The sequence below is a fragment of the Solanum dulcamara genome, chromosome 1 (assembly GCF_947179165.1).
Source record: "Solanum dulcamara chromosome 1, daSolDulc1.2, whole genome shotgun sequence".
Taxonomy (NCBI): domain Eukaryota; kingdom Viridiplantae; phylum Streptophyta; class Magnoliopsida; order Solanales; family Solanaceae; genus Solanum; species Solanum dulcamara.
The window spans coordinates 13,369,243-13,385,770 of record NC_077237.1 but is presented as its reverse complement, the minus strand read 5'-3'; positions in this window follow the sequence as shown (position 1 = coordinate 13,385,770).

Sequence of the window (16,528 nt, the reverse complement as noted above, 5' to 3'; positions counted from 1 at the left end):
ATACTAGGAGCTGCATCAGAAAAAGATATAGAAGTGTAGTATGATTACCAAAACACAAGGTACTATAGGCATCATAGGTCGACCGAGATGATATAGAAACCATATAAATAATAGAGACACGATAGTGCTTACACCACGACAACAACTAATTAGAAACATACATGACACTACTGACAGTGAAGATAATAATAATAAGCATTTACAACCAATACAAGACAACCACAATCATATAGATAATGCAAGATGATGCAATGTATATGTGGCCAAATGCCAATACATAAAAGTAGAAGACCGGCAAAAATCCCTTGAGTCACCCGAAATGCTTCCTCAAGCTCAACAACGGGTGAAATACAAGAAATATAATCCTGAATAGTTCCACGGGCCGCCTGAAATATTTTCTCAAACTTATCAGTATAAAAGTAAACCCTAAATAATTCTTCGGACCGCCTGAAATATATTCCTTGATCTTACTAGTGTCACGGAAAACAACCCATCTTTCACTCAAAACCGCAGAATTTCGTATGTTTAATGCAGAACTCCTTTTTATCCAAACTCTCGTAAAATAGAATTTTTCCTTGAAATATGCAAGCCTCAATAGTAAAACCAACAAGTTTAAAGTAAATATCTCTTTACGACAAAAACCTCAGTAAATGATGCCATTTCCTTTCAAAATTCCAAGTTCCCTAGAGTAAAATCAGCAACGCGCTTCCTCGAAGCCCAAAACAAGTAAAAATCGTGACAAAAATTATTTAAGTGTCTCAATTACACCTTTCTCTCTTTTCTAGTTCAAAGCATGCCAAATACAGCTGTCACACGTATGAATACATACCAAAAACTATGAAATCATTCGCAATACAATCACACCACATAACAACCAGGTAAACATCCGTCATAGTACAGTCATACTAACCTAACTCCAGCCAGTCCAAGGCCAAGGCCTTAGGCCCATAATCACGATGATAATATAATAAAAACTCGTAAAGAATCAAAAAAAGAAACACAACCACACTAAAAAAATCGACGCACATAAATCTAATTTTTGAACCACCTAGAAACATTCTAAATATCATAAACAGTCAATCAAGACTAAGGCAAAACCTAATCTAAGGCTTTATGACTAAAGTACTAGTCTAATATCCCGAAAATGGACAATAATACAACTAAGGATCATAAGAATCTAAAATCACATCTTAAGACCTTCCTAACGATCAATGAAACTAAATTTATATAGAATTTAGCTAAGCCAAGCCTAAAAGAGAAACCATAACCTACCTTAAGACTGAAACCGCACTCGAACCTTTATACAATAGCTTTTCCTTTTCGAGCAGCTTCCAAACGATGCCTCACTATCAAATTAGTAGTATAGATGTTAACACGAGCAAAATGATACCCAAATTGCTAAAACAGATTTGAAAATATTGGACCAAAATAGGACCATGGGACCAGTGCGTGGAATAAAAAAATCAATTCTGTCATAAGGTCCCAACCATCTCAAGGAACTTGTGCCCCCAAAATGGGCACAACTCGAGCATCAACAAGCTCAAAATAGTCCCACTAAAGAAAGCTTAAGAACACATCAATTTAGGAATAGAATGGAGGAAATTGATGGAAACTTACAACCGAAATGCGCAAATAACGACCCTTCCAACATCCCCAAGCTATCCACAAACAAAACCCAACAATTCACCAAGTTTTCCCCTCAATTTTGAGCTCCAAAATCGCTACAAGGAGTTGATGCTAAAATTCATGAAAACTGAATATAATTGGTATTTAGTTACTCATTACGATTGCAGGACCCATAGGGTCGCGATAGCGATTAATAAACCTTAATCGAGTCCACTGACCCTTCATCACGATTGTGATGGTCAAGGCTCGTGACCCTATTGACCAAGAAAGTTGGTCTTCACGATTACAGTGCCAAGCTGGACAAATACTGGGGCAATAACAACAGCTGCATTAGTTCAACTGGAAGTTGAGAAAATGCCCGAGGAAGTCTCGAAATTCATTCAAAACCCCATGCACGCAAACAAACTATGCTACCCCACCAAAAGTGATATTCCAAACTTAATGAAATTGATGAAATAACCAATGGAGGTCGTCTCAATAAAATGTTGACCCAACTCAACACTCACACAAAGCAACCAAACCAACATCTCACAGAATACCACAAAAATATCCCGATCACCTTGGGATCCAAATCAAAGGTCGTTCTAGATCAAACTCAACGTTTAGGAGCTAACGACACTGACGTAAATCTCTTCCTAGACCATTTACCAAGATTGTTGAACTGAAGTCAACCCTTTGCCAAACTTTCCCAACCTCTCTTCTAATGGTTCAAACTTACGCCGAAGGCCTCGGGACCCGAACCAACCATGCTACTAGCCCAAAATGGATCTTTCAGAGCTAATGGAACTAATGGAAATATTATTCGACGTCAAATTCTTCAAATGTTGATCAATGTCAACTATGTCAATATAAAAGCTCTAAAAATAAAAAACTCACCCAAAACTCTCTCGAGCACCTCAAAAAGCGTGTCACTCATTCCAACATATTACAAACATTGAACAAAAGCTACGAAAAAGGAAAATAAATAAAATAAACACAAAAGCAAGCAGATGACTGCGAGGTTCATTACAAATTAAGCATTTATCATATACAAATAATGTAATTTTTGTTTCTGGTAAAAAAATTGACAAGGATAAAAGTGCTATTTACTTGCATCATTTCGCTGATAAAGAGATTGTAGACAAGGTACAACTAATGACATGTACTGATAGGCATGAAATCCCCCCTCCCCATATTGAGGTTGCCCAATCTCCCGATACTAGGATAAATGTTAGTTTGGTTGCGACCTATGTATTCAAAGAATCATGTTCTATGAGTAATTATGCTAGAAGGTAAATTAAATAATATAAATCTATACAAGTATTTAGCGTGGAGAACTTCTTGCTCAAGAGAGGCAAAAACCACGACCTATCTATGTAGGAATTTTCTCCAAATTCTTCACTAAACTCGAGCCTAACTTCAGGCTTGCAATAACCCTCGCAATATGAGGAATTGTTCCCAATAATCCCAACTCTATCTTCTTAGGGGTCAATTGATTGGAAACAAGTTATCTCGGAATAAGTTATCCTACCATGCATATGTGATAACTTATCCCATCACTATGGTATAAATGATGGGATAAATAATTTCATGACTATCTAATACCTCAAATCAAATGCAAGATTATAAAATAATTCTATATTTTATCCTATAATTATTATACCTTATACCTCACACCAAGTGACTCTTTACTGTTCATCTTCAATGACTCTACCCTGTCAATGATGTCCTTTGCAATATAAAACAATACCTACTATAATCAATTAACAAAGTAATCAAGATATTGTTCTAGAACCACCAAAAGAAACTAACTAGTACTATTCAAGAACTGTATGGATAAATCTTGATAGGAACAAGTTCTTTCTTTGTAGCAATAAATTCTACTATGGGACTCTTTTTGTAGAACTCTTCCCACTCTAACGCCTCTGTCTTTGGGTGTGAACTCCAAACTATAATTCGTGCTGCTTATATAGAAATATGTAACCGCCTTACAATTCTCCAATCCATCTTAAAATTGGTTCAAGTCTCTCCATGACTCCAATCCTAATTTGATTTAATTAATTTGATATATTCATGCATCAACTTCTTTCTCCCTATTTCCAAAAATTCCAAGTGCATAATGTACAACAACTTTTTTTGTATAGAATTTCAATTTCTTGCCACATTGATTCTCCCTTATTGCAATTCTCTAAAGATTTTGAACAGTGAAACAACTTCATCTTAACAATCTCATGTTCTGCTCAGAGTAACATGTTCTCTGATGAGTTTTTATGGATGTTTTCAACATCTTTACTATCACGCCCCGGGAGGATGCTCTAGGTGTGGTCGGCACTCGAAAGCCATTTCTGGCCTTCAAGCGAACCACCTAATTCATTCACACTATCATTCAATCATATTCACTCAATGGAGGATTCAATTATAAACACACTATTCTCATTATGGGGGCCAAAGGCCAAACACTATCAACTCAACAAAAACAAATATAATAAGACTCCTCAAATAACAGTCCAACCTCCCCATACTCTAGTCTATGAAGCCTCTATCAAAGTCTAGGAGGTACCAATGAAAAGCCCATGGCTACCAACAATCAAAACAAAGGGACAACACAAAACTATAGATGGGGCTCAACATCCTCCGGAAACTAGGAGGACTCACCAAGTAGCTGGAAGAGTGTAGATCTTCAATGGTGCGCCGATTGATGATCTCTGGTACATGTCTCTGCATCATGAAATAATGCAGGACAAATGGCGTTAGTATATGGAATGTACGAGTATGTAAAATGGCCGAATGAAACAACATCAGAAAGAATCAAATCAACTCGGGAAGCTCAACTCAGAAAGAAACACAACTCAACAAACGCCCTAAGTCTAAGCAAGAATATAGTTTAGACGGGACAAAATCATATACAAATCAACTCAATCAGACTCAGAGTACTACCAAGACCTATGTGGGAGTTTCTCTTATCCGACAACCATCACTTATGAGCCAGTGAAAGTACAACAAACCGACGTTGTTGCCGCGTCCGTTCATACTTTGCTAGGGTATGAACGAATCAACCAATCATGGATCCAATCCAACCAAGTCCTATAATGTCAGGACAATAATTTTGGGGAAGCATCCGACTTTAATGTTTCAATCCCCTCCTACGTTTGGCGACGTAGTTATTGGGTTCGAGTATGGACTATACTCTTGCCTAATTCGGTGCTCGATACTCCTCCCAAGACTCAATGCTCATAAAACTCCATCCAATCAACTCAATCAAATCATATCGACAAGTCTCATTACAACCTTGTCAACTCATCAACTCTATCATAATCAAACCTCTCCCAATCATACAATTCGATCAATCCCAATCATATTTTTCAAGAGTAGATTAAATATGCATTTATAACAACATACAAATCTATCCAATCATTTCTCCATTCATTTAACAAATCATTTGGTACTCACCACAACTCCAAGGTTTTAAATCAACAATTCAAGATAAATAACATATTTAAGTAAATTAGCATTTTTGTCATAATTCACATAGTTAAGAAAAATCAATGACGCATGTTTAACAACTCATCTTCATCGACTCATACTAACAAAAAGATTTTAGAAATTTCTTAGCTCAACAACATCAACACAACAAGCATCACATTAATGGATGACAAGACTCCTTTGGACATAGGTTTATCAAGAAACTCCATTCTTATGAATATTTAACCTCAAAGAAAGTGTAGGGCACATGGGTGGACTCAACCCATGTTTTGAGTAGCCTTACGTTCCTTAGAATAGATTCTTGAAGAAACCTTGTTGTTGGGTCTTCAATGGAAACTTGGAGTCTTGAAGCTCTTGGAACAATTCCTTGTTGAAGAAGGATTTGGAGAAGAAGAGAGGAGAGGGAAATTTCTAGGGCTTTTAGAGAGAGAGGGAGGCTGAAAATATGGTCTAAATTCATTCAAGGATGATACATATATAATTTGGGATAATTCCCAAATTGCCTTTTCTCCAAAAATTCTAAACAATAGGCTAAAACGCTCCTGGTGCAAGAGTGGCGCATCGCGCCATTGTAGCGCCAAGTCGATTAGGCCTAAAAACCTACACATCTGTTAGTGGCGCGCTGCGCCAAGGACCAGACTATTGAGGCATATTCTTGGAGCGATAGTGGCGCGTCACCCCTTACAACGCCAAGGCCATATTTTCTGGGTTCTGGGAAAATAGGCTTGAAAACCCTGCACACCTCATAGTGGCGCACCGCGCTAGAGGCCAAACTACTGAGGCTTGTTCCTGGTGCGATAGTGGTGCGTCGCGCCATTGCGGCGCCAAGCCTAGATTTCCAGTAATTGCACCCCAGGCCTGAAATTCCTGCCGTGTTAGTGTCACGCCCCGGGAGGGTACCCTAGACGTGGCCGGCACTCGAAGACCATTTCTAGTCCCCAAGCAAACCACTTGGTCCAATTACACATCCATTCAATATCAATCAACCAGTAGAAAGTTTAAAATAATAAAATAATTTGGCGGGCAATCCAACTCAACGATCTAACTCAAGAAAGAAAGGTCATGTGCCAACAAATCAAACTCCGATCTTTGTCATTAAAATAGTTTGACAAGAATAATTCAAGAAAAGAAAATACTCAATCGACCCATCACTATCTAGTCTATGAAGCCTCTATCACTACTATCGAATTGGTGCCAATAACATGTTCATAGCTACCTCAAATCAAAATGAAAAGGACTAACTCGACGCAAGAATAACATAAGCGGTGTCCTTCGAATATAGGAGAGGACTCACCAATACGCTGAGTGTGTATAGATCCTCAATGGTTCTCCTACTGACGATCTCTTAAACCTGTCTCTGCATCATGAAATAATGCAGGTCCAAATGGACGTCAGTACATGGAATGTACGAGTATGTAATATGGTAGAATAAAACATACCTCAGGAAAGAATAACGTTGGTTCAAATACCTCAAATCATAAGGATAAAAGAGAGACTCAATCAAGGTGTCATAAGTCTAAAGTAAGAATACAATTTTTAGACAAAGACCAATCATAAACCATACAATCCAATCCAATCATGTACAATACAGTTCAATCAAATCATTTACAATTCGATCCCTTCCTCATCATGTACAATCCGATCATATACTATCTGGTCACATATCATTTAATCCATTCCAATTCAATACTATACAATCAACTCAACAAACAACTCAACAATCAAGTCAAAGGACTCAAATCAATAAATATGCAACTTAGAACTTAGTAATGTTATACAATTCAACTCAATCATCAACCAATCTCAATCGAACCAATCATATCATGTATAAACCACTCAATTTGGGAGTTTCTCTAACCGACAACAATCCCACCACCTATATATAGGTGATGCACAACGAGTCACGCCGTTGCTCCATCCGTTCATACTTGCCAAGGTATGAACGACTCAAACCAATCATGGATCTGTCAATCAATGAAGTCCTATCATTTCAGGATAATAAAATAGGGAAACATCTGACACGATACAATTCCTTCCTACGTTGGCGGCATAGTTTATGGGATTCGAGTATGGACTATATACTCTTACCCAACTCAGTGCTCAATACTCCTCCCAAGACTCAATACGCGCATAACTATTAAGTGAGTAAAATATTTAAAATACTCATTTAGCCTTATCAGACTCTTTCAAATCAACTCATTTAGTCTCATTGGACTCTTTTCAAAACTCAATCAAATCTGGCCTCATTGGACCCTCTTTCAAATCGACTTATCTCCAATCATCAAGCTCTTCTCTTTAAAAATCTATACAAATCTCAAAATTTACATTTTAAAGAAAAATAATGCTCAACTCATTTATACTCCAAATATTCATGTTCAAAAATAATTAAAATACTTCTCAAACTCAACTCATGCTTAAACTCCTTTTAAATCGTAGATGAAAATAATCATCCTTTAAAACTCAAAATAGTGTGTAAATAGTTTATGCAACAATGTTCACAAAACATTTATTTAAAACTCTTTCTCAAAAGATTATTTATTTTCAAAATATTCGTAAAACTCCAACCACATAAAATTAGGTAGATCACATATCACATGGTCACATTAGACTCCAATCTATTTCATCACACAACCTCCTCATCAACATAATCTCTTCATCAATCATTCTACATATATTAAATAATCACCATTCACACCATCATCAAAACATCATCATTCGCATCATTATCAAAACATCATCATTCGCATCATTATCAACATCATCATCCACATCATTATCAATTATTATCATCACCTCATTATCAAATATCATCGTCACATCAATATCAAATGTCTACTCCACAATCTTCATTTTAGTCCTATGTTCAATTTATAGAAGCAAAAGGACATTCTTAACTATCCAATTCATTCTTTTCATTCCAATAAATACACATATACACAAAACCATCCATCTCAACCTTGAGACATTTATGACAAGAAATCTCATCTTGGGTTCATGTGAATGAAACATGAATCTATACTCTCAACAAAACTCAACTCAAGAATATCGTCAATACCTATAAATCTATATACAAAGATACATTTGTAGTCAATAATATGAAAGATAACTATTTAGTAACTCAAGTCATTAAAATCATCAATCAACCAATAGTATCTAAAAACATTCTATAGTTTAGGAAAACTTTCAAGAAAACCTTCCTAGAAGGTTCAACTCTTTCACAACTCCTATCCAACACATCTATGGGCATATGGAAGAATTCAATCCATATTTTAGGTTAGCCTTACATACCTTGGTGAAGACTTTGAAGGAACCTTGATGTTGGGTCTTCAATGGAAAGCTTGAACCTTAGAAATTCTTGAAGGTAATTTCTTGTTGGAGATGTTTGGAAGAGAAGAGGGATGAAGGTTAGGGTTTCTTTGGAGAGGCAAAAATCTGAAAAAATATGGTCCAAAATGTTCCAAGTGAAGGTATATATAATTAGGAAAAAATTCCAAGTTGCCCCTCTTAAAAAATCTGGAAAACTGGGCAAAAATCTTGCCGGCGCTATAGTGGTGCGTCGCGCCACTACAGCGCCAAGCCAAAATAGGCTTAAAACCCTGCACATCTAATAGTGGCGCATCGTGCCAAGGACCAAACTAGTGAGGCTATTTTATGGCGCTATAGTGCCACGTCGCACCATTGGAGCGCCAAGCCTAAATTTCCTGCAGTGGTCGCCCAGGCCTGAAATTCCTGCAGTACTAGTCTGTAGTAAAATGGTCATAACTTTTGACTCCAAACTCCAAAATTGTAATCTTGGTGGTGTTAGAAAGAAGAATCAAAGACCTGTAATTTGGTAGGTCGTGGTCCACCCATTTCATTATAACCTAGGAGATATGGTCATTTGAAGTCGACCCTTATACTAACTCATCCGAAAACTTAATCGATTGGAAATCTTTGGACTCGATTTGGCGTTGGAGATTCCTTATGACCCCTAAACACATATAACACACTTAAAATACTTAGGAATTAATCCTAACTTATATATATAATTACAAGTCCTTCAATTCGAGGCTACACACACGTGAAGAAATATTCGAGTCTTTGCGAAAAATTTTCTGGGGTGTTACAGCTAGTTCATCTTAGGATCGTCGTATCTTTTGACCCCGAATTCCAAAAATTACATTCTTGGTGGCGTTGGAAAGAAGACTCGACGAACTTTAATTTAATAGGTCGTGGGCCACCTAGATTGTCGTCTTTCAAAAGATAGGCTTGTTAGAAGTCGACCCCTTAAACGAACTCATCCTAAAACTTACCCACGACGAACCTTTTGGACTTAGCTTGGTCCTAGGGGTCCTTTGTGACCCCATATCACCTCCAACAATCTTCAATTACTCAGGGACTCATCTTAACTCAAGCATATACTTCACAATAATAGAGTTCGACCCTACCCGAATACAAGAAAGGTCCGAATCTTAGGAAAACTTTTTGGGGGGTGTTACAATATCTCCCCCTTGGGATCATTCGTCCTCGAATGATGAGTAAACCAAGAATGGAAATCGGGGTACAAATCACAATCAGAATTCAGTCATTCAACCAATCAAGCTTAAAATGCACCAACGAATTCAAGTCAAGGAAATGGATATTACCTTCAACATTCTCGTCGGTAGGCACAAATAGATGTGGATATTTAGATTTTATGTCTTCCTCCGCTTCCCATGTGGCTTTCTCAACAAATTGATTTCTCCATAGGACTTTGACTGAGGCAATCTCTTTGTTCCTCAATTTGCGAATTTAGCGATCAAGAATTTGGATCGGAACCTCTTCATAGGATAAGCTATCCTTAACTCTAATACTATCAATAGGGACTACCAACGAGGGATCGCCCAAGTATTTCTTCAACATTGAAACGTGAAATACTGGGTAAATAGAGGCTAGCTCTGAGGGTAACTCCAACTCATAGGCGACACTCCCAATCCATCTCGCAATCTGGTAAGGACCAATATATCGAGGACTAAGCTTCCCCTTCCTTCCAAACCTCATGACACCCTTCATGGGTGACACTTTCAAATATACCCAATCACCCACCTCAACTCTAAGTCTCTCCTCCTCATGTTGGTGTAAGATTTTTAGCGGCTTTGGGCTGTCTTTAGCCTATCTTGAATGACTCTAACCTTCTCTATGGCTTGGTGGACAAAATCGGGCCCAATCAACTCAACTTCACCAACTTCAAACCATTCAATTGGCGATCTACACCTCCTCCCAAATCGAATCATGTTGCTTCCGGGACTTTGGCAGACCTGTGATAAAGTCCATGTTGATCATCTCCCACTTCCATTCCAGAATTTCTAAATTTTGAGCTAAACCACATGGCCTTTGGTGCTCAACCTTCACCTGTTGGCAATTCGGGCACTTAGAAACGAATTCCGCAATATCTCTCTTCATCCCACTCCACCAATAGATTTCCCTCAAGTCGTGATACATCTTTGTAGAGCTCGGATGAATAGAGTATCTAGAACTATGCGCTTTGGTTATAATTCTCTCTCGAACATCATCGATATCAGGTACACACAACCTATTTTGGCATCTCCCCCTTTGGTGAAAACCATCAGCTCTTGTTTGTGGACAACTTCCTTCAATTAGAGAAGGACGGGATCCTGATCTTGTTTCTCCTTTACCTCTACCACAAGTGAGGATGCAGACCCATCCTGAACATTAACTCCACCTTCATTGTTATCTTCAAGACGAACTCCTAATCGGGCTAATCTATGTACCTCTTTTGCCAATTCTCTCCTTTCCTCCTCCACATGGGCAGTGCTACCTATAGACAACCTGCTAAGAGCATCAACAACAATATTAGCTTTACCTGGATGGTAGAGGATGCTTATATCATAGTCTTTGAGTAGTTCGAGCCATCTCCTTTGCCTCAGGTTGAGTCCTTCTGGCTGAAGACGTATTGTAAACTCTTGTGATCGGTGAACACATCAACATGCACCACATACAAGTAGTGGCGCCAAATTTTAAGGGCAAATACCACAGCTGCCAGTTCAAGGTCATGAGTTGCGTAATTCCTCTCATGAACCTTATGCTGTCTTGAAGCATAAGCTATTACCTTCCCCTTCTACATCAGCACACAGCCCAAACCAACTCTAGATGCATCATAATAGATCGCAAAACCTTCTGTCCCATCGGGCAAGGTTAGAACAGGAGCAGTGGTTAGCTTGGTCTTCAATTTCTAGAAACTCTCCTCACAAGCATCGGACCATTAAAACTTAGCCTTCTTTAGGGTCAGCTTGGTCAATGGTGATGATATGGACAAGAATCCCTCTACAAATATTTGATAATAATCGGCCAAACCCAAGAAGCTTTTTATCTTTGTCGGGGACGTGGGTCTGGGCCAATTTTTCACTGCCTCAATCTTCTGAGCATCAACCTAAATACCATCTCCAGATACAATGTGGCCTAGAAAAGCCACAGATGCAAGCCAAAATTCACATTTAGAGAATTTTACATACAATATCTAGTCCTTCAGAGTTTGGAAGACGACTCTAAGATGATGGGCGCGCTCCTCCTCATTCTTGGAGTAAACCAAAATATCATCTATGAATACAATCACAAATATATCAAGGTATGATTTAAATACTCGGTTCATGAGATCCACAAAAGCTATGGGGGCATTAGTCAACCCGAAGGACATCACCAAGAACTCAAAGTGGCCATAGCGGTCCGAAAAGCTGTCTTTGGGATACCACACTCCCTCACCTTCAATTGATGGTAGCCCGATCTTAGGTCTATCTTTGAGAAACAAGTGGCACCCTAAAGTTGATCAAATAAGTCATCTATTCTGGGGAGAGGGTATTTGTTCTTTATGGTGACCTTGTTCAGCTGCCTGTAGTCAATACACATTCTAAGGGACCCATCTTTCTTTCTCACAAATAGGACCGGAGCACCCCATGGTGAGACACTCGGCCTAATGAATCCCTTATTTAACAAGTCTTTCAACTGTTCTTTCAACTCTTTCAACTCATCCAGAGCCATTCTATATGGAGGGATTGAGATAGGCTGGGTATCAGGAATGACATTAATCCCAAAGTCGATCTCGCTATCAGGAGGGACTCCAGGCAGATCTTCAGGAAAGACATTAGGAAACTCATTGACAATCGGAACCGACTCAAGGGATGGAGACTCAATACTGTCATCTTTCACTTGGACAAGGTGATAAATACACCCTTTTGAGATTAGCTTCCTGGCCCTAAAGTAGGAAATAAACTTACCCTTAGGCATGACAGGACTCCCCTTCCACTCTATGACAGCCTCGTTTGGGAATTTGAACCTAACAATCTGAGTCCTACAATCAATAAAAGCATAAAAAACATAAAGCTAGTCCATGCCAAAAATCACATCAAAATCAACCATGTCCAACTTAACTAAGTTAGCCAAGGTATCCCTGTGATGAATTGACATAGTACAATCTCTATAGACTCTCTCAGCTAAGACAAAATCACCAACAGGAGTAGCTACACTTAAAGGCTCAAGGAGATATTTGGTAATTTTATCAAACTTACTTGCCACGTAAGGAGTCATAAAAGATAGTGTGGCACTCGGATCCATCAAAATATAACAGTCAAGAGAAGAGACTCGAATCATACCCGTCACGACGTTTGGAGATTTCTCCTGATCTTGACGACTACCCATGGCATATAGACGGTTTGTACCTCTACTCATACTTGAAGTAGTGCCCCTCTGATTACCTATAGCTGGTGGTGCGGTGGTAGAATAGTGGGCTCTATTCCCCCATGCTGGACACTCCTTTTGAAAATGGTCTTTTTGGCCGCATTTATAACAACCAACCCTTCCCGCTTTGCACTCTCCCAAGTAGAGCTTACAACACTTGATGCATGGTGGCTTCCCTTGCGAACCTTGACCCACGCTAGCTTGGTATTGAGAACCCTGGGATCTGAAATTCTGGCGGCTCTGTCCCTGCCGATCATACCTGTTCTGCGGCATAGGTGCACTGGCGGTAGATGAGGCATAGTTGGAGGGCCTCTTTTGGAAGAAGGACCTGTTGCCCCTGTTTTGCCTCTGTTCGTTCTCATGCCTAGCTGATCTTGCCTTCTTGCTCAGATGCTCCTCTCTATCCTTTCTCTTCTCATCCTCCACTTGTTGAGCGTACACTATTAGTCTTGAAATATCCATATCGGAGATTAACGATGCCGCTTTGCATTCCTTCTTCACATGTCTTCCCAAACCGGAGACAAATTTTCTCATCTTTGACCTCACGTCTGGGATCATCTCTGGAGCATACCTGGACAGCTGGATGAACTTCAGGCTGTACTCCTTAACAGTTATGCCTTTTTGTTTCAGATTCACAAACTCCTCCACTTTCGCTTCCCTCAATTCTCGGGGAAAGAAGTGGTCAAGAAAGGCTCCCTCAAATTCATCCCACATAGCAGGTTCAGCATTCTCACCTCTACCTTGTTCTCATTGGTTATACCAGATGTTTGCCACATCCTTGAGTTGGTAGGACACCAACTTAACCCCCTTAATCTCCATAGCATGCATAGCTTTTAGGATTTTTCATGTCTCATCAATAAAATTTTGGGGATCTTCATCAACCTTAGACCCCGTGAATGCCAGCGGATTCATTCTCAGAAAGTCTCTAATCCTGGTAGCAGCAAACGACTCTTAGGAACTAGAGCTAAGAGTTAGCAAACTCTGGCTACTATTTTGGGCAGCCACTAATTGAGTGAGCATAACAATCGCTCCTCTAAAGTCTGCCTCCGAAGTTGGTACAGGTGGAGTAGTAAGCACTTGAGGTGCCTCCGCATACCTCGCCGGTCGGCCTCTAGCCCTCGATAGGCGTACCACTGACTGGGAAATCTCTGTGTTATCAGCGTTCCTCTAGCTAGCAGTGCGTTTAGGAGGTATTATCTGTAACGTATAAACACACGAATTAGAAAGGAGTTTTATAGAGTTTAACTCTATCGCACGAATTCAGAGTATGAAAGAAGTGAAACAATTCTTAATGTCTTATAGCCTCTTGATTATATGTGTGGTGTACAACATACCCATAAGCAAGACTCTACTAGACACGGCTTCATAGACTCCCTATGACTCTTGAACTCTGTGCTCTGATACCATGTTTGTCACGCCCCGGGAGGGTGCCCTAGGCGTGGCCGACACTCGAAAATCATTTCTAGCCTTCAAGCGAACCACCTGATTCATTCACACTATCATTCAATCACATTCACTCAATGGAGGATTCAATCATAAACACACTATTCTCATTATGGGGGCCGAAGGCCAAACACTATCAACTCAACAAAAACAAATATAATAAGATTCCTCAAATAACAGTCCAACCTCCCCACACTCTAGTCTATGAAGCCTCTGTAAAAGTCTAGGAGGTGCCAATGACAAGCCCATGGCTACCAACAATCAAAACAAAGGGACAACACAAAACTATACAGGGGGCTCAACATCCTCCGAAAACTAGGAGGACTCACCAAGTAGCTGGAAGTGTGTAGAGCTTCAACGGTGCAGCGGTTGATGATCTCTGGTACCTGTCTCTCCATCATGAAATGATACAGGCCAAATGGCATTAATATATGGAATGTACGAGTATGTAAAATGGCCGAATGAAACAATATCAGAAAGAATCAAATCAACTCGGGAAGCTCTGTAACACCCCTCAAAACTTTTCCTAAGATTCGGGCCTTCTTTGTACATGTGTGGGGCCCATAGTATTTATTTCGAAGTACGTGCTTGAGTTAAGATGAGTCCCTGAGGAGTTTAAGAGCGTTGGAGGTGATGCGGGGTCATTGAGGACCCCTAGGACCGAGCTAAGTCCAAAAGATCCGTCGTGGCTAAGTTTAAGATGAGTTCACGTAAGGGTCGACTTTCAATGACCCTATCATTTGAAAGACATCAATACGGGTGGCCCATGACCTATCAAATTAAAGGTCGTCGAGTCTTCTTTCCAACGCCACCAAGAACGTAGATTTTGGAGTTCGGGGCCAAAAGATATGACGATCCGAAGACGAACTAGCACGACAGAGATTTCATATTGGCCTGGGTTACCACTGCTGGGGAAATGGACCTGGCGCCGTAAGGGCGCGACGCACCACTATCGCGCCAGGAACATGCCTCAGTAGTTTGGTCCCTGGCGCGATGCGCCACTAAAAGTGTGCAGGGTTTTTGGGGCTAAATTCCCAGAATTTGGAACAATAGGCTTGGCGCTGTAAGGGCGCGACGCGCCACTATCGCGCCAGGAACATGCCTCAGTAGTTTGGTCCCTGGCGCGACGCGCCACTAAAAGTTGTGCAGGTTTTAGGCGTAATCGGCCTTGGCGCTGTAAGGGCGCGATGCGCCACTATCGCGCCAAGGGCGTTTTAGCCTATTTTCAGAACATTTTGAGGAGGGGCAATTTGGGAACTTACCCAATTATATATATGTAGCCCTTGGCCTTTTGGGAACTCATTTGGCAGCCCTCACGCTCTCTCTAAAAGCCCTAAGAGCTCCTCTCCCTTCTCTCTACTCTTCTTCTCCATTTCCAACAAAGGAGTCCAAGAAGCTTCAAGATTAGAGTCCTCCATTAAAGACCCAACCTCAAGGTTTTCTTCAAGTCTTCACTAAGGTATGTAAGGCTAACCAAAACATGGGTTGAGTCCACCCATGTGCCCTATTCTTGTTTTGAGGTTAGATATCTATGAAAATGGAGTTTCTTGGTATGGTACATGTTTGAATGAGTATTGTTCCCATCTTATTTAATTATTGATGTGTTAAGGTTGTTGAGCTAAGAGGTTCCTAAAATGAGCCCTTAAATGAGTATGAGATAATGAAGAAATGAGTTGATAAATATGTTTGTTGGTCTTATTAATTATGTAGAGTTGATAGAGTATACCATCTTCTTAAACATGTTGCCTATTATAAGAATGTCGATTTGAAGTCTTGATGATGTGATGAGTCATAAAGATTTTTCTCAAATGGATGGAGGTAATGATTGATTTTATATCTAGATGATTTGTATATGTGCATGTAAAGCTTCCTTGAAGATATGATTGAGATTGAGCATTGAGATTGAGATTTGATTGTGATAGAGTTGATGAGTCGACAAGGTTGTAATGAGACTTGTTGATATGAGTTGATTGAGTTGAGTTGATAGAGTTTTATGAGCATTGAGTCTTGGGAGGAGTATCGAGCACCGAATTGGGCAAGAGTATAGTCCATACTCGAACCCAATACCTGTGTTGCCAAACGTAGGGGGGATTGAACCGTTAAAGTCGGATGCTTCCCCGAGAGCTTTCGTCCTGACATTATAGGACCTGGTTGGATTGGATCCATGAGTGTTCGTCGTTCATGCCCTGGCAAGGTATGAACGGGCGTGGCAACGACGTCGTTTCGTTGTACCTTCACTGGCTCATAAGTGTTGGTTGTCGGTTAAGAGAAACTCCCAAATAAGTTT